We start from the raw sequence: 19573 nt of genomic DNA, 5'->3' as shown, positions 1-19573 counted from the left end.
ATCCATTCTATATTCTATCCCTTCATGAAGGAATGATAAATGAGAACTGATAAATCTATGACAACTAATGTTTCAGTAATTAATTTTAGCTTACTAGAGATTCCCTCCCCAATACTTTCATACAATAGCTGTAGTATTGCGTCTATTTTCACTGTAGACCCTCAAGGAATCACTAATGTGAAAATTTCCAAAACAATTTAGGTAGGCATATGGGGGAGAGATTTTAGGTCACAAGAGCTTCAACAGTTCAGGTTCTTTGGTGACAAACAAAAGAATCCTAAGCACACTAGAAAGAAGGAATATTTATAGCCTTGGGAAGGAGAGGAACTGGGGACCTTCTGGGAATCACAGAAGCATGAATTCACAAACCTTCTGTTTGTACATTAGGTAACTCAATTCCAAACACATTTCAATTCTCAACATTCAAATTCCAGAGAAAGAAACTTTAAACTGTTTTTATTGGGTCACATACCCATTCCCTTGATACGTAAGTGGAGTTTTATAATCAACAGCTCCAAACTATATGGAATTTCTCAAGAAGGAAAGAAACAAGAAAAAATACAACAGATTTCCACTAGAGACCTCTCTCTAGATCTGCCTGGTTCTAGTTGGCCTGACTAGGTGACTTGAATGCACTTTTGTTGAATGAATTCTAAATGAGTCATTCAAGATATCAAAAAAAAAAAAAAAAAAAAGTCAACCTGATGTGCCTGGTTCTCATGTGGCTTCTGTTCTACCCCACACTGTCCCTAACACTGCACCTGGCATTTCTTTGCATTCACTTTAAAGAATCCCCTTATATCACACATCATTGATTAAAGATTTTGTGCTGAGACAGAGAAGAAGGTTGCATTGTACCCCACAAAAACATGAACTAAATCATTTCAAGAAACTACCCAAGTGCCCATCATCAGTAGAATGGACACAAAACGTGGCATATTTGCAGAATGCGCTACTACACAGCATGAGAATGAGCGATATACAACTATGCATGACATGAACGGCCTCACATACACAATGCTGAGTGAAAGAAGCCAGACAAAAATGAGTACAGATTGTACAATTCCATTTAAACTATGAAACAGGCAAAGCTGGTCATATTGTTCAAGGTCAGGCTGGTGGTTACCTTTTTGGGGAGGGGTCATGACTGGAACAGAGTGTGGTGCTCCAAGGACAAAGAACAAGATAGACTCAAAGGGCCAACATTGCTGGAACCAAGAGTTACAGGACTCCTGTCACTCTGTCACACTGCGACCATTGCAATGTCCCAGAGCCCTCCTAGCACATGCTCCGCTGTTCTCCAGCTCAGCATACTGAAAGTATACATACTCTTCCCAGTCAGCAGATGACTCGCAGGTTCCCTGGCTTTAAAAACAGACCAGAAACCTTTGCTGAGGGTCGACTCTCCCTATCAAGAAGTTGGCCTGCTGCTCTGGCAGCGACCCTTCCCTCTAATAAATTGTCTTCTTGACATTCCGCATTGTGTCTGGAAATTCTTTTCCAACCCACATTCGGACCACGACGCAGAGTGCAAGGGCAGCTTCTAGGGTGCCGGTCATGCTTTGCTTCTTGGTCTGGGTGTTGGTTTCATAGGTGTGTTCTGTTTGTGAAAAGTCATTGAGGTGTGCACTTTTGATAAGCAGACTTTTTTGTGTATATTATATACTTCAAAAATAAGTTAAAGAAATCTTATTAGATATTCTTGTTCTTCCCGAAGGCCCTCCTTGCCTGCCTGGCCAACCAGGGGTCCTCTCTGTCTCCCCTCTCAGCTGTGTCCCTGCTCTACCCCTCATGCTCAGGGATCTTCTTTTTTTTTTTTTTCTTTTTTGGTACGCGGGCCTCCCACTGTTGTGGCCTCTCCCGTTGCGGAGCACAGGCTCCGGACGCGCAGGTTCAGCGGCCATGACTCACGGGCCCAGCCGCTCCGCGGCATGTGGGATCTTCCCGGACCAGGGCACGAACCCGTGTCCCCTGCATCGGCAGGCGGACTCTCAACCACTGCGCCACCAGGGAAGCCCAGGGATCTTTTCAGCTCCTGCTCCAAACAAGTTCCCTTCCCTGTTTGGCATGGCTCCCTGGAAGGGATAGTTTTTTGCTCTATCGGCTTCCCTCTCAGAGAATGGTCCTGCCTGAATTTCTGGCCTTCAATAGTTCTTCCAGAAGTTCTTGTGAATAGTGAATAAAATGTTCTCATCCCATTGTATTTTCACCTGAGAAAATATTTGCAAATGAGACAGGCTGGGACCCGGGACCCTTTGTTGGGACCTAGAACCCCTTGCTGCAGTGCTGCAATGCTTGCATCTGGACACACCTCTCCTCAAGCAACGAGATACAAAAAAACTGTATGGGACTAAAAATAACTGCGTGCATGCCGCAGTTGAGGCAAAGTCTGTACCCAAAAGATACAAAGAGACCAAAAAACCCAACTGCCACTTTTTAAGAGCCTGGAGCAAAAACAGGGTGTTGGGAGCAAAAGCGGGGTACTGCACATGCCCCCTGCATACAACACCACCTAAGCAGTGGGCAAAACACCTCAGCCACCTCTCCGGCCCAACCCCTGGACACACCCCTACCCTCACCCCATATAAGGAGCAAGCTTGCCCTCCCTCAGGGAGCGAGCAAGCAAGGAACCTGTTGTTTGTTCTCCGCTCCCCCTGCTGCAGCAGGGGCCCGGATTTAAAGACTTGCCTGAATTTCTAGTCTGGCCTCTAGTCAATTTCTATTGACTGGGGAAGGCCAAGAACCCTGGTCGGTAACACAAATATTTACAATTTTGGATTCACAAATTCTGCCCCCAAGGGATAGATAAGAAGAAGAGACCTGGTATTCCACTAACTTACTAGTTCAGACATATTCCTTCATCTTCCTCTCCTCTCTGTTTGCTTTTTCTTAGGGTAATTAGATGCTAAGTACCAGGGTGGAAGTCTAGGGATCACACTTGTGACGTTAGGGATTGTAAAGTTGCAGTCTGGCTCTGCCTGTATCCTCTCAGGCTTCAACATTTTCAGTGCCTGCTATTGGTGTATAAATACCTCAATTCCCTTGCCCCAATGTGTGGTAAGTTTGAGGCAAGTGTAGCAGGCGGGCTTCCAGAGTTCCTGAGAGGGATTAAGGTTCAAATTGCCCATAGTTTGTAATTTATTCACACACCCGTTATTAGCTGCCTCCCTTCCCTATCTCAGTTCCTCACGCCCCTGCAGGTTTCCTAGGATCTTCTCCCAATTCCATGTGAACCCTTGTCTCAGTGTCTGAGTCTGGGGCAACACAGACCAAGGTGGACATGCCCATGTGCACATGTACACAAACATACACAACAATGAATGGTATTAGTGTATGGCAGACACGCCCTAAGGTGACCTCTAATGAGTCACACCCCTTGTGTAATCCCTTCCCCTTGAATGTAAATGGAACCTGGGACTTACTTCTAGCCAACCAAATAGGATGAATAGTGATGGAATAGTCACTCCAGGGCTTATATTACATTATAAGAGAGAGATTCTCTAGTCAGTTTCAGAGAAGCAGACCACCATGTTTGAGGTGTCTGTGGGGGTCAGAAGACAGAGAGCTGTGGTGGCCCCTATGATCTGGGTGTTGCCTCTGGACAAGTAAGAGGACTCAGCTAAGCTATGTGGAAGCCCTTGACCCATGGATATTCTGAGATAACAAATGTGTTGTTTTAAGCCACTAAGTTTGTGATAAATTGTTAAGCAGTAGAAAATGACTGCATTCTCTGTGGAAATTATTGACCTGAGGTTGGGACGTGTTTCTCCCATTCCTTAGGACCTTGTTGGCAGGAATTCAACCTCAAGTGCCTCCGGGTCCAACTTTGCTCTTTGATTTGTTATCTAAGAACAGTCAGGATTGACACTTTTTCTTGTTCCTCCTGAGTTTTCACTAAAAGTGACTATTTGGTTGGTCCATCAATTCTCCGGTAAATGCACATTTCTTCAATAATGGCTCTCTCTGAATTCCTTCTGGAGAACTTGATCCAGAAGAGCCTGATCTTTCCAAGGTCAGGACCAGGTCCAGGCTCGCAGGACCTTGTTCCATGGCTCATTTCAAAAGTCTGCTGGGTTGTAACAGGATACGTAAAGTTCTTTTCTTCTTCCTGTGTATGTCAGCAACTTGACTTATGAATTAGGGCAATCCTCTAAACTGCTATAAGGCTGAGGCTCTCCCTTCTGTTCTCTGAGAAGTTATGAGAAATTTTACAACATTATTGGGCAGCTGTCTATATTTTCAAGTATTGTTTGACGGGCTTCCAAGAATTTCCCTACAGCTTTGGAGCAGAGCCAGCTTAGCCTCCTCTATTCTTGCCTTCTGATATCCGCTTTATCTAGCATTTCAGTACTATTTCCACTCAACATTTAAATATTTCTTCCCTGGAGATGGGGTGCAAGTGGGAGTTATGGGGAAGATTCTTTCAGCATTGCACATTATTTTATTTTATTGAAGTATAGTTGATTTACAATGTTGTGTTAATTTCTGTTGTACAACAAAGTGATTCAGTTGTGTGTGTGTGTGTGTATATATATATATATATATATATATTCTTTTTCATTATGGTTTATCACATAATATTGAAGTAGTTCCCTGTGCTACACAGTAAGACCTTGTTGTTTATCCATTCTCTATATAATAGTTTGCATCTGTTAATCCACAAATCCCAACCCAACCGCGCCACCCCCACCCCGCACCCCCATGTCTATCCTCTATGTCTGTAGCATCTCACATTTCAGTCCGGCCAAATGGAGCTTCCCACTGACTGCTCCACATGTCAGTCCTCATCTCTGTTGCTTGGCCCCAGTGTGGGCAATAGGCATGTTTTTGTAACCCAAGCTCTACTGTGTTCACTTGTGTCCTAAGAAGAGGATTAGCCTTTTGAGACATTGAGACAAAGGCAGAATCTTAAAAAATCACATTAAAGGTATTTCCCTGCTCTGTTATCACACTGGAAGTCAGAACAATTTAATCCTAATAAAGCTGTATTTACTCTCTCTTCTCCTGTGAAAAATTTTGCAAGCCACTTTATATTTGCTCCCATTAAAAAAAATTCTTCAAGTAGGATCCTTTCAAACTCAGTCTATTTCAAAAATCAGCAGAGGTTCTGAACATCCAGGCCACCGGTGTCCATGGATCCTTCACAGGAGCAGACAGCTCTCTCAGATACTGGTCTACTGCTACAGCTCTTGGTCTCCCTACTGTTCTGATTGTTAGAGAGTGGTCAGGTATGTTCAGTTGATGTTTTGACTACTGCTACAGGAAAAGCACTTCTGGTCCAGGTGTTGGCCCATGATTGGGCTCTCAGCTCACCACTGCCTCATGTCCCCCTCTTATGCTCAGCCAGTGTTCCCCAAAGAACAACCACTGTGTTGGGAGAGCTGCTTCCAGGAGTTTATAGAGTCAGCCACAGGCTGGGCCATCCCCTCATTCTCCAGAGCACAGCGTGTCTCCCTCGTTCTAGAACTGCTCACGCAGAAGATCCACCTCTTCCCCTGTGACAACATTGCTCACCATGAATCGCAGGAACTTTAATCAAGTGCCAAAACTATTTGTTAGATTCTTATCCCAGGACAATGACTGCCTTAGGCGATATCGTTATAATATTACTGAGAGTAGCAATTCAAGTGTGTTATTTCTTTAGACGATTTGCTACAGGAGTATAGGACACATGTGACTGTGCTCCCAATTTAATACCTTCCTTGACAAACAATTTCATTAAATCTACTCAATGATCCTAAAAAAAGTCCTTTTTTTTTTTTTTCTATTTTACAGATAGAAAAACAACCTCAGAGAGGTTGAATGAGCTGTTCAAGGTCACACAGCTATTAATTGACATACCTGGGATTAGAACTCAAGTGCGTTTGACAACAAAATAAATGTTTTGTTCTTGTCTTCTGACAAGAAGGAAGAGAACTCCTGGGCTGATGGGGGAATATAAAGACTTGCCTTATGAACCTAAACACTGAAAGGTGTTTCTTAAGCTAGAGTCATGTACCCCTGGTACCTTATAGGACTAATTTAGGGAGTTTGCTCGTTCTCTGAAAAAACTTCTAAAAGTGTATTTTCATTTTGCTGATAATCTGGGGAAAAAGATAATTTTCTGTATAATATGCTTAATTACTTTCTGAGTAATGCCTTGAGATTTGCATGCTGCATTTGCATTTATGGTAAAAGTCATTGGCACCAAGTAGTACTTCGTTAATTATGAGTGAATGGGAGAGAACACAGGCTGACTTTCTATGTAACATGGTGTGGAGTTGAGGCTGAGTGTTGCAGGGCTGTCAAAGAATGAAGGCCTTGTTCTAGTTTGGAAGGAGAAAAGCTACAGTGATATTTGAGTCACAGAGTAACTGTGGAATGCCAAAAGAATCTGAACCGTAGCAAAACATACCAGGCTCCTTTTGTAAGCCTTGTGATGGTTTGGTTGAAACTGGACGATGCAGTGGCTCTGGAAATTGGATTCTGTCCCTTCTCCAGGGTTTGCTGTGTTTTTTTGTTATTGTTTTTGCTTTTTTTTTTTGACTGTTGTAGGCTATCTCTGTGCTAAAGACCAGCCTGAGGTGTAAACTTAAGGTTTTCTCAGGTGTTTTCGGAGACTTTGCCTTTCCCTGGGCACGCACAGTCACTTTCTATGAATAATTTTCCCCACATACATGGCTGCTTTCGAATGTCCTAGTCTTTGATGTCTGGCTCCCAAGAGCGGAAAAAGAGAAAAATGAAGGGGGATGGGGGAAAGGGTTCCTGCTCTTTAAATCTTTGGGAAGTCACTGCAGCTGAAAGGGGAGGTGTTGCAAAAAACGGAGTGAGGTACGAGGACAATGGCCTCTGTGTTTGCACCTTTGTGGTGAGAAGCAGCGGTCAGCAATCAGAGCACAGGTCACCGATATTTGAGGGATGGGGTGAACTATTCCTTATTGGGAATTTGGATTTATGGTCTGACTATTTAATGATCTCTGTAAATAAATTAACGGTTTAAAGAGATTTTTGTTTCTGTTGGGTATCCCAGGTCATTTCTTCACAGAGAATCTAGTTTATTGGCCTTTTCCATCAGGAGTTTGGTTTTATGGTCTGTTCATTTGATGATCTCTATAAATGGATTAATAGTTGATAGATCTTATTTCACTGGGTGAGAGGTGACAGAGAATCTGGTTTGTTTGTCTTTTCTGTTTGTCTGTTGACTCTCTGGAGCTCAAAGTAATTAAGAATTTTGCAGAAGAGAACAGCTCTTTGAAATGGACCCGTGAGTTTTGTAATTATGTGTTTTTTCTGACTCATAGCTGAAATTCCAGAATTGAAGTTGTAAACTCCCTTTGTTTCAGTCTGGATGTCTATGTATCCGATTCAAGAGATCTTTACATCTAGTTGTGTGAGGGTCTAAATTATCCTACTTGCCGGTTGGTGTTAACAAATTAGATTATAAATTATCTTAAGTTAAAGGATCTCTAGTCTGATTAGCTAATGAGATAAATATATAAACTGAATATTTCTAAATATTATATAAACTTATAATAAATATATAAATAATATATATATAGTATTATATTATATATATAATATATATATTTTATATATATATAAATATATAAACTGAATATTTCTAAAATTCCAAGTAAATAAGGAAATTGAACTTTTAATGTTTTCAATGTTTTAGACTTAAAAAGTATCCTTACACAGAATAACTCAGAAATGTTTTAAGAATTCAAGTTCACACAATTTAGGTAAATATTTGGCAAGTAAAGCTAGTTTAATAATTTTAGTTACTAAAAATAGCTAAGTCTTCACTGATTTATCACAGATGAGTATAAATGTAGATTTTATTCTGTTGTAGGTACATTGTTCCCAGACTTAGGCAGATATACTGATCAAATAATCTGTCATTATTTCTACTTAATACTTACAGTTATGAAAAATGTAAAAATATGAAAAATGTGTTTCACCAAATTGACTCATTATTCTGATAAAATTTTATTTTAACAATTATGTTTTGTAGTACGTCAACTTGAGGATAATTTCCAAAATGTTTAGGTAAGTTAAAACCTTAGACTAGGATTAAGTTGAATTAATAAATGAAATTTCATTGGATAACTGCAAAATTTCTAAGTAAGACAGAGCACTGAAACATTAATTACTAAGCATTATTTTAACTTTCTCTGTTTTTGCTTCTTCTTATATGCCACAGAGAAACTATATAGAGACTTTAATAGACTATCTTTGGGTCTATTAAAGAATGTGTTCATTTTTGCCATTTGAGAAGTTGTATAAAGTATGGCTATAGAAAGTTGTATTGTATGTATGAGCTCTGCAGGACAGCGAAGATGCTGGTGTGTAACCCCAGTTGTCTACCCCAAGTTTTTTCTGTGAAATAGAAATTACTTCAGTTAAAAGTTATGATTAGTATATGTGACTGAAACTATTTAGGAACAATAATTTCAGGGAAATACAACTCTGCACATATTAGTTTGCTAAGGAAAAGATTAGTTTTGTCCTAAGAAACAATATTGTAACAAATTCAATAAAGAGTTTAAAAAATGGTCCTCATCAAAAAAAATCTTTAAAAAAATGACCAGCAGTGTTTTACACTGTCCTGTTTAAGCCTTAGCCTCTCATAGGAATCGTCCCCGATGCTGTTGAGACTTGGGTCCCATATTCTGCCTCATGTGTCACTCTGACTTCTGTTTGTTGAAAGTAACTCTGCCAGACATGCCCGCATATGACGTCTTGATCCCTGTTTGTGACTGTATCACGGGAAGCTGTGCTGACCAGTCCTGCTGTCTCTGCTGTTTGTGACCACACACGCAGATCTGTGCCAGCAGTAGCATCGCTGGGAATAGATCCCAGCCACCCTGAGCAAACAATGCTGTACCTTCAGTGCGGTGCTGTTCTTGGCTCAGCGGTCAGCCTCTGCAGACCTGACTGTAGACTATGTTCCTAAGGCTGGGCCAGAGAAAGAAGTATTGAATGTGTTTAATCTGCAGCATCGTGTTTGAAAGCATGGACTTTGGAGTCAGACACTCCTGTGTTTGAATCCTGGCTCTACCACTTATTATCAAGGGCAGCTAGCTTGCCATCTCAGAGACTGTTTCTGTAAGGTGGTATGTTTTTGTTTTGAGGATTCAATGAGCTATAGGTAAATAGCCAGGAAAGGATCTTTGAGTCATTTTGTTAGTATGTTATAAGAAACCTCCACATGTTTTTTCCGAAGTGGCAGCGCCATTTTGCATTCCCACAACAATCTCTGAGGGTTAGGGTTGCTGTGCCTCCTCACCAACACTTGGTATTAACAGTCTTTTACATTGTAGCCATTCTAGTAGATGTGTAGTGGTATCACGTTTGGTTTTGTCATTGCTGTTGTTTTGGATATTTTTTGTGTGTGTGTTGTACGCGGGCCTCTCACTGTTGTGGCCTCTCCCGTTGCGGAGCACAGGCTCAGCGGCCATGGCTCATGGGCCCAGCCACTCTGCGGCATGTGGGATCTTCCCGGACCGGGGCACGAACCCGTGTCCCCTGCATCGGCAGGAGGACTCTCAACCACTGCGCCACCAGGGAAGCCCTGTTTTGGATTTTTTAAAACAGCTTTCCTGAGATATAATTCACATACTTTGTAGTTCATACATTTAAAGTATACAATTCAGTGGTCTGAGCATATTACATCACTACATTTTTTGGCAAAATACATATAGCATAAAATTGGCCATTTTAATAATTCAAAAATGTACAATTCAGTGGCATTATTATATCTACTGTGTTGTACAATTATCACCACTGTTTCCAAAACTTTTTCATTACCCCAAACAGAGCCTATGTAACCATTAGGCAATAAATCCCTGTTCCCTTGACTCCCTAGGCTCTGGTAACCTCTAACCTACTTTCTATCTTTAAGAATTTCCTTATTCTGATATTTCATGTAAGTGGAATCATATAATATTTGTCCTTTTGTGGCTGACTTACTTTGCTTAGTTTTCAAGTTTCATCCATGTTGTAACATGTACCAAAACGTCATCACTTTTTATGGCTGAATAATATTCCACTATATGTATATAAAATATTTTTTTACCCATTCATCTGTTGATGGACACTTTGGTTGTTTCCACATTTTGGCTATAGTGAATAATGCCACAATAAATGTCAGTGTACGAGCATCTGTTCAAGTCCCTGTTTTTTGTTCTTTTGGGTTTATACCTAGGAGCAGAATTTCTGGGTCATTTGATAATTCTATGCTTAGCTTTTTGAGGAATTGCCAAATTGTTTTCCATAGCAGTTGCACCATTTTACATTCTAACCAGTAATGTACAATTTTCCACATCCTCACCAACACTTTTTTGTGTTTTTCTAGATCATAGCCAGTCTAGTAGGTGTGAGGTAGTATCTTGTTGTGGTTTGATTTGCACTTATTTAATGATTAATTGTATTGAATATATTCTCATGTACTTACTGACCATCGTGTATCACTTTGGGGAAATGTCTATTTGAGTCCTTTGCCCATTTTTTCAGTTGGGTTGTTTGTCTTTTTGTTGCTGAGTTGTAGGAGTTCTTTTGTATATTCTGGAAATTAAACCCTTATCATATATACGATTTGTAAATATTGTCTTGTATTATGTAGGATTTTTTTTTCACTTTCTTGAAATGTTTGATGCACAAAAGTTCTTAATTTTGATGAAGTCTAATTAATCATTTTTTTCTTTTGTAGCTTGTGCTTTTGATGTCGTATCTAAGAATCCACTGTCAAATCCAAGGACATGAGGATTTATGCCATATTTTCTTCTAAGAGTTTTATGGTTTCGCTTTTATATTTAGGTGATTCACACATTTTGAGTTTATTTTTGTTTGGTGTGAGGTAGGGGTCCAACTGAATTCTTTTCCATGTGGAAATCCACTTGTCCCAACATCATCTATTGAAGATACTGTCTTTTCTCTATTGAATGGTCTTGACACTCTTGTTAAAATTAATTGACCATAGATGTATGGGTTTATCTCTGGATTCTCAATTCTATTCTACTGGTTTGAATGTTTATCTCTATGCCAATGCCATACTGTTTTGATTACTGTAGCTTTGCAGAAGTTTTGAAATTGGAGAGTGTGAATACTCTAACTTTGCTCTTCTTTTTCAAGATTGTTTTGGCTATTCAGGACCCCTTGCAATTTCATGTGAATTTGAGCATTGGCTTTTCTATTTCTGCAAAAAACACTGTTGGAATTTTGATAGGAATTACATTGAATCTATACATTGCTTTGGGTAGTATTAACATCTTAACAATTTTAAATCTTCATATCCATGAACACGGGATGCCTTTCCATTCTTTTAGATCTTTTTTTCACTTCTTTCAGCAATAGTTTTTAGTTCTCAGTGTACATATTCTTCAACTCCTTAGTGAAATGTATTCCCAAGTATTTTATTCTTTTAGCTGTTATTTAAGATGGAATTGCTTTCTTAATCTCCCTTTTGGATTGTTCATTGTTTATTTGGATTGTGTATGAAAACACATGTGATTTTTGCATGTTGATTTGGTACCGTGAAGCTTTTCTGAATTTGCTTATTCGCTCTAATAACTTTCTAATAGCTTTCCGTATATAGAATCATGAACAGAGATAGTTTTACTTCTTCCTTTCCAATTTGGATGCTTTATATTTCTTTTTATTGTCTAACTCATCCAGATAGAACTTCTTACAACGTTGAATATTGCGAAAGCAGGAATTCTTGTCTCATGCCTGATTTTGGAGGAAAGTGTTTAGTCCTTCACCATTGAGTATGATGTTAGCTGTAGGTTTTTCAAAAAAGCCTTTTATCGTGTTTCAGAAGTTTCTTTTTCATCCTAGTTCCTGAGATTTTTTTATTATGAAAGGGCAATGGACTTTGTCAAATGTTTTTCCTTCGTCAATTGAGATCACCATTTGGGTTTTTTCCTTCATTCTGTCAGAGTGATGTATTACATTGATTTTCTTGGGTTGAATCACATTTATATTCCTGGGATAGTCACATTTGGTTTTAATTTGCAGAGCTCTAATGACTAGTAATGTTGAACATCTATGTGTTTTCAGCCATCTGTATATCTTCTTTGGTGAAGGATCTGTTCACGTCTTTTGCTCATTTAAAAATACTGAGTTGTTTGTCTTATTGATTTGCAAGTCTTTTCTCAGATATATGTTAAACAAATATTTTATTCCAGTCTGTGACATGTTTTTTAGCTTTTTAATAGTATTTTTTAAGGACAAAATTTGAACATTTGAAGTTCAATTTATAATTTTTTTCTTTTATTGTTCTTGTTTTTTGTGTCCTAAGACATCTTACCCAAGATCACAGAGATTTTCACCTTTATTCAGTCTTAAAATAAATGGCTTCTGGCTTAGTCTTCATGTTCTCAGATTACTCTCCTCTGTTTTTATTCATGCAGTGACTACAGACTTCACATATAGTAAGTCTGATGCAAACGTGTATTGCATTTAAAAATTAAGACTTGGTATGTGCCTTCTTCACTATCCTGTGTCTGTACAGTCATCCCTCAGTATCCATGGGTATTGGTTCCAGGATCCCCACCCCTACCCCCAGATACCAAAATCTGTGGATGCTCAAGTCCTTTATATAAAATGATGTATTATTTGCATATAACCTACGCACATCCTCCCCGTATACTTTAAATCCTCTCTAGATTATTTATAACACCTAATACAATGTAAATGCTATGTAAATAGTTGGTGGTGCACGGCAAATTTGAGTTTTGCTTTTTGGAAATTTCTGGATTTTTTTTCAAATATTTTTAATCCGTGGTTGTTTGAATCTATGGATGTGGAACCCGCAGATACTGAAGGCCAACTGTACTGCCTCCTATGTGGTCATGCACATGCCAGGCAGACCCATAACACAGAGTTTTCTGGGACCCAAGGTTTCTCCCGGATGGCTGTCCTCCCGTGTTCCAGCAGAGGATGTTAGTTTCTGCCATGGTAGTCAAGCAGCTAATTATGATAGCTCACGTGACTTTCATAGAGGACAACTATATTTGTTAATGCTTATGCCAGGCCCCATCCTAAACTCTTTACACATTTTAACTAGTTTGATCCTCAAACCCCACAGAAAGTAAACGACGGCTCAGAGACTCCAGGCTCCATCTCATACAGCCAGTTTGAGGCAGTCAGTCAGATCCAGAGAGGCTTAATTCCAAAGCCTTTGCTCTTCCCACTATAAAAACTATCATAGGCTGTGGCTGGAGTCTTATATAAGTGAGCACATTTTGGGAAACAACATAGACCTGATTTTTCTTCTTCTTAAATCAGATGCATGTCCAGATGCATTGAAGTGCAGACATCTGATTCTGAGGTCCTGCCGTGGGGTCTAAGGACAGGGTTTTCCACAGGGTGGCCCTTAGCCCCCAGGTAGAGAACCACCTTTCCCGCACTCAGCCCACATGTGTCAGCAGGGTCACATAGATGAGGGCAGTGTAGCTTGTGCACTGCACAAAGGTATATGGCTAAGGGGGCAAGTGGGGGTTAGAATCCAGCCTGCTTTGGTCCTGTGGGTCCATGGGGCAGTGTCTTCCCAGAGGGGCATCATCTTTTTATAATCCCTACAAAGGCACCATATCTGCTAGCAGTGGCCCTGTCCTTTTTTTTTTTTTTGCGTTATGTGGGTCTCTCACTGTCGTGGCCTCTCTCATTGCGGAGCACAGGCTCCGGACATGCTGGCTCAGCAGCCATGGCTTATGGGCCTAGCCGCTCTGCGGCATGTGGGATCTTCCTGGACCAGGGCACGAACCTGTGTCCCCTGCATCGGCAGGTGGACTCTCAACCACTGCGCCACCAGGGAAGCCCTGGCCCTGTCCTTTAGGTGAAGCTGACTAAACCCCTGGGCTCTAGTGAAGTTACATGTAATATAACTTAGCTAAGTTAATCATCACATTCTATCCTCCTGGCCATAGTGATTGGTTGAGGAATGAGCACATAACTCATGCAGGAGACTCTTGGCCAGTGAGGCTTGATTTGGAGGCTTTTGTTTGAGGGCTGTGGTTCTCGCCTGATAAGGTGAAGACTGGAGCTGCTGCAGCCATCTTGCAACGAGGTGGGGCTTGATAATGAAGTTAATTCCCAGAAAACGTCAAAAAATATCGAGAGAGAGAAAACCTTATCCTGGTGACATTGTTGAACCTTTGGTCAAGTTACGCCTGAAGCCCAAATCTACTTATGGACTGTGGAATAACATAAACCAATAAATTCTCTTTTTTGCTTGAGACAGTCTGGCTGTCAGTTGTGACCAGAAGCACACTAACTATTCCATACACACCTGCACACATGCCTGCTCCCTATACCACGTCCTGGCTTTATATTTTCATCACAGCCTCTGTCGCTATCTCATAGTACTTTACTTATGTGTTTAGTTAATTGTTTTCCTACATCCACTCCTCACCCCTGCTGAAGTGTATGCTCTAAATGGCAAGGAATTTTATCTTCTTTGTTCACTGATGGATTCCCAGTTCCTGAAATGAGTTCTTAGCACATAGCATACATTCAATAATATTTTGTTGAATGATATACCCCTACTCAGTGAATTATTAAGGATTACTAAAATTCCAGATGCATAAATGAAAATCAGCACAGTTCTAGAGTTGACCAAGGACCATATCAGCCTTCTGATAAGACAATGGGAAGGTAATAAAGCTTGCGCTGTGCACGTGTACATGCAAATTGTTGGCATTTCAGCAATTTCAGGGAGGGGGCTTAGTTATTGCTACATCACCAAGATTGTTTTCAGTTGGTGAGGCTTTTCAATTGGAACTCTTTCTAAGTACATTTAAAATACTTTTAATATATTTATAGAATGACTGTTAGGTTTTACTTTTTGTTTCGTGTTGGTGTATCTGCTGTTTTTTACTTTTTGGATTTTTATTTTGTTCATCTCTACTTCTTTACTATCATGATGTATTATTTTTCCTTTGGAAAGTGTAACTGAATTAGGGGAGATAGGTGAGCCATGGTGTCTTTTATCTCTCATATGTGTCATAGTCAGAAAAAGACTGAGAACCTCTACCTTTTGGGGGGATTGTCATCCACATTTCATTTACATCCTTTCACTTCTTACAGGTAATACCACAGAATCTGTCACTTAATCTAATAAGGTTTTCATGGCTCCTGTCAGTCTGGTAATCCCCATTTATTTACCATCTCCATCATAGAATCTGATACTTTTGTTTGATTCTCTGACAGTGATTTGCCCCAGAGCCCTCCTGGGAGTTGGTGGCTGCTTTTTGCAAACCTAACTGTATGCTTGTAAGAATGACCCTTTTCCATCTGCCTGTCACCTTATCTGAACTCTCACTGTTAAGAGATTTATCCTTCAGGTTAACAAGCTATTTAACGCTTCGGGGGAGCAATACATTACTTCTGATGTTTTTCTTTGACAACCAAAATGGTGACAAGGTTGTGATGTGAGGAAGGAAAAAGAAAGGAAGGACAGAAGAAGGGGGAGGTGGGTAGGGCCAATGCTCTGTTTCATTTCCCCTCTCTTCTTTCAGCCGGCGCTCGGTAGCTAGTCTTAGGCTGCCTAGGTGATAGGGGATCATCTTCAGGTTGGGGTATAAGATTTTGTGTTTACTAGTCAGCAGTGCCATGTGGGTGAAGTGAGTGGCCATCTGCATAGCCTGGTCTGCACGGCCAAGCCACGTGTCCTCTCCTCTCTGGCGACGTTTCCTGCTAAAAAACGGGCATGGGATCACACCAAAGCCATGTTTTCTGTAATTGTCAAGTCCATACTGTTTTGCCTTACATTGCCAAGTAGATTCCTGACCTAGGGAGGAAAAAAATGACCTCCTCGGTATTGGAGCCACCACTTCATAAAGAATCAAACCTCGGAAGGCAAAGAGACTCGAGCAAGACCACATGAGCTGTCAGCAGCAGGAGAGGGAAGAGCACCCAAGGCCAGGCCAGCTCCACTGCACCTGCTGCAGAGCTTACAATGAAATAAACTGCCACCCACTCAAGCCTGCTTCGAGGTTGGCCAGGCATGTCACCTCCATCTCTCCTTTATCACACCAGGGCTGCAGCCGGGGAGGAGCTCTTCTGAGGGGGTGGGGGGGTGGGAGGCAGAGACTGGAAGGAAGGAAATGGAGAAACACTTGGGTGTGTTTTCTGAGTTGTATTTCACCTTTTCACTCTCATCACTACTGAAGTGCAACAGAGCAGCCTTCTATGCACACAACCACCTGTTAAAAGGTGGCCCTGGAATTTACGGTCCACATCACCCTAGTAGAGACTCTGCTGGTAAATGTTCCCCATGGCAAATGGAACAATAAGCAGGTGGCTGAGGAGAATGAGGGCAATAGAGAGAGGGCAGAGGGATGCAGAAGCAGAAGAGGGCTAGAGACTCTTTCCTGAGTTTCTTTCTCCCGGATGGCCAAAGACCTGGCTCTTTCCTCGGTGGGAGATGCATACCCCTCGTCTGCTGAGGGCAGCTAGAGGTGGGGAAGAGAGTACCATGGAAAGGGGTTATGGGGTGAACATTTAGAGCTAGAAGATACTGTCATACCAATGTTGACGTCCCTGTCCCTGAGCTTAAAAATGTCAGTGCAGTAAGGGCCTCATCAGTCCTAGCTGCTCTGTATACTCTCCGAGACAACGATCAGATCGCCAGCATGGCAGAGAAGGAAGAGGAAAGGGGCTTGAGCAAGGGCTGGCAGGATCTTGATTCTTTCTCTATGGTAGGTACTTGCATAGGAAGTGTTGGAAAGTCAAAAAATCTATAAGAAAATAAACAGACCTTTAAATCTGTCTGATTGTGTATTGAGCTTATCAGTGACCTCGGGGTGTTTTGCTTGGACCCATGGATAAGGTACATACTTTTACTGGTCAGCTTGGCTAGGATGTGGTGCCCAGTTGTTTGGTCAAACACCGGTCTACGTTTTGCTGTGAAGGTATTTTTCTTTTTAGATGTGATGAGCATTTAAATCAGCAGACTTTGTGTAAAGCGGATTACCCTCCATAATGTAGTAACCATCCAATCAGTGAAGGCCTTAAGAGAAAAGACTGAGGTCCACGGAAAAGAGGGAGGAATTCTGCCTTCAGGCTACCCTCAGCCTCAAGACTGCAGCATCAACTCACAGGAACGTCCAGCCTGCTGACCTGCTCTGTGCACCTCAGATTTGCCAGCCCCACCATCGCAGGAACCAATTCCTTAAGATAAATCAATCTCTCTCTCTCTCTCCCTTCTATTTCTTCCATTTCTCCGGAGAATCCTGACTAAAACAGGTACTAATGGAAAGAAAGAAAGAAAAATAATTTAAATGTCACACAATTGCAGACACTGTACACCAGCACTGCTTTTGAGGGAAGGCAGGGCTTGACATAAACCAACCGAAAACAAGAGGCTCTTTCACGTATGAAACAGGATGCTGTAAGGAACAGACGGTGATCTTTCCTGACGTCCACAGCTGAGGAGCTACAAAGATCCCACCTGAAGTTCAAAGAATTGGAAGCTGCTGAAGCCAGCCATGTCCCATCTGGCCACTGATTTATAAAGGACTGAGAGGAAGGACTTTTGAAGGACTGAAGTATTTTTGAAGAGAGGTCCAATTATTTCCCTTCCAGAAACCAAGCTCCACAGAATCACTTGTCATTCTGGGTCGTCTGCCATAGAATGATGAGTTGTTCCCCAGCTGGATGTCTGCCTGGCTCTGACTTGCAGATCTGGCCCTGACACCAGTACCAGTGTGTGTCAGGTCGCTGGGATGAGAGCCCTGAGAGAGAGGGCATGGGGGGCACAGCCAGACAAGGCGGGGTGAGGCACGCCCCCTCATGTGCCTGGTTCTCAAGAGGTATAGAGGATGGGTCCTGCTCATTATTGCAGCCACGGGCCCCACAGCGGGGCCACAGAGTGTAAATGAGATGGAAATACAAGCATTCTGCGCACTGTCATGGTGCGGGGCAAAGAGAACATGGCATGAGGCATCACACAACCGAGGGTTAGCAAGCTCCCCTGTGCGCACTAATTTAGGGAGGTGTCTCTTTTCACTCTCTTCTTCCATTCCTCAACACCAGAGGGGCAAGTGCAGGGATGCACTCTCCCCTCCAGGCCACGAGAGCCACGAGCCAAGTTTGCACCGTGATAAACACTTGACATATATTACGATGATTAGTAGTAGTATTTTTTCCCCTTTACAGAGTGGCATCTGAGGCACAGAGAATTAAAAAATCTGGTCAAGGTCACACAACTGAGAGCAGGAGCTGGACTCCTAACCCCAGGCATTCAGAATGCAGAGCCCAGGGTTGTTTTTGTTTTGTTTTGTTTTCTTTTCTTTTGCGGTACTTGGGCCTCTCACTGTTGTGGCCTCTCCCGTTGCAGAGCACAGGCTCCGGATGCGCAGGCTCAGCGGCCTTGGCTCACGGGCCCAGCCACTCCGTGGCATGTGGGATCTTCCCGGACCGGGGCATGAACCCGTGTCCCCTGCATCGGCAGGCGGACTCTCAACCACTGCGTCACCAGCGAAGCCCCAAGCCCAGGGTTTTGACCTAAACTATATTGAATATGAAATTTATTTTTCAGTTATAGAACCCTAGTTATCATTATTCAATATCTCAAGATGAACCAGTAGATAAGTCAGGAGGCACCATGAAATACAATTTTCCAGAGGGTCAGAGTCTTTCTAAATAGATAGAAAAAAGGAACAAGGCCAGTCACACAGACAGGCACACACACAGGATGTGAGTGTGAGGCCTAAAAAAACCTTGGGAATCTTAGAAAAACAATTTAGCCACTGAGTTGGTGAGGCTAAATCTGTTATACAAATATAAAGTGACATTGACGAGGCTGAGGGAATGTCCTTTTGCATTCTGCCTTCACCAGTTTCTAATCCTTGCTTCATTCCTTGTACTTTTCTGCCATGAGAGCCTGTATTCTGAGAGTGGAGAGCTGCGCTGGGCGAAAGGGAAGGGTAGCGTCCAATGGCCTGGCATTCTGAGGTGGACGTCTGGCTTCTGAGCCCCACACAGGAAACTTTGTCGTTGGGAAATTTGCTGATGTAAACACGGACTGACAGGGGAAAGATTTTTGTCTGAGAACTTTGTCCAAGTGAAATCTTAGGATCATGGGAGGGACTTTGGGAGGCATCTGGTCCGTTGCTTCCTTGAAGCTCGGTCGGGCATCCAGCCCTAGAGATTCTCATGTTGTCGGTCTGAAGCAATCCCTGGAATTCATATTTTTAAAATGTTCCTCAGTTGACTCTCATGTGCTGTGAGCCTCTTTTAACACTTTTAATGCTGCAACTACAACAACAACTACAATGTCCACTTTTGCTTGGTTCACTCTAGTGATGGGTTTCTTACTACTTCCTGGGGTAGCCCATTATGTTTTTGGACAGGGCTGATTGTTCAAAATATTTTTCCTTAGTTTGGATAGAAATCCACATTTTGGTAACTTCTACCTATTGGTCTTGGTGTGTTCCTTCCATCTGAGATGAATTATTCCTTTAACAGCAGCAGCTGTAGTCTCTGAAAGACTGTGGAAAGTCCTTCCTTGGTCTGTGATATGACCCACTTACCTCTGAGGGTTTACCTAGAGCTCTGCCTCAGAGGTTGTCTCCACATGGCCATCATT

This window comes from Grampus griseus (assembly GCF_964374135.1).
Source record: "Grampus griseus genome assembly, chromosome: 1".
In the NCBI taxonomy this organism is placed as follows: domain Eukaryota; kingdom Metazoa; phylum Chordata; class Mammalia; order Artiodactyla; family Delphinidae; genus Grampus; species Grampus griseus.
The sequence above is the reverse complement of the archived record's forward strand: the minus strand, read 5'-3'. Positions refer to the sequence as shown.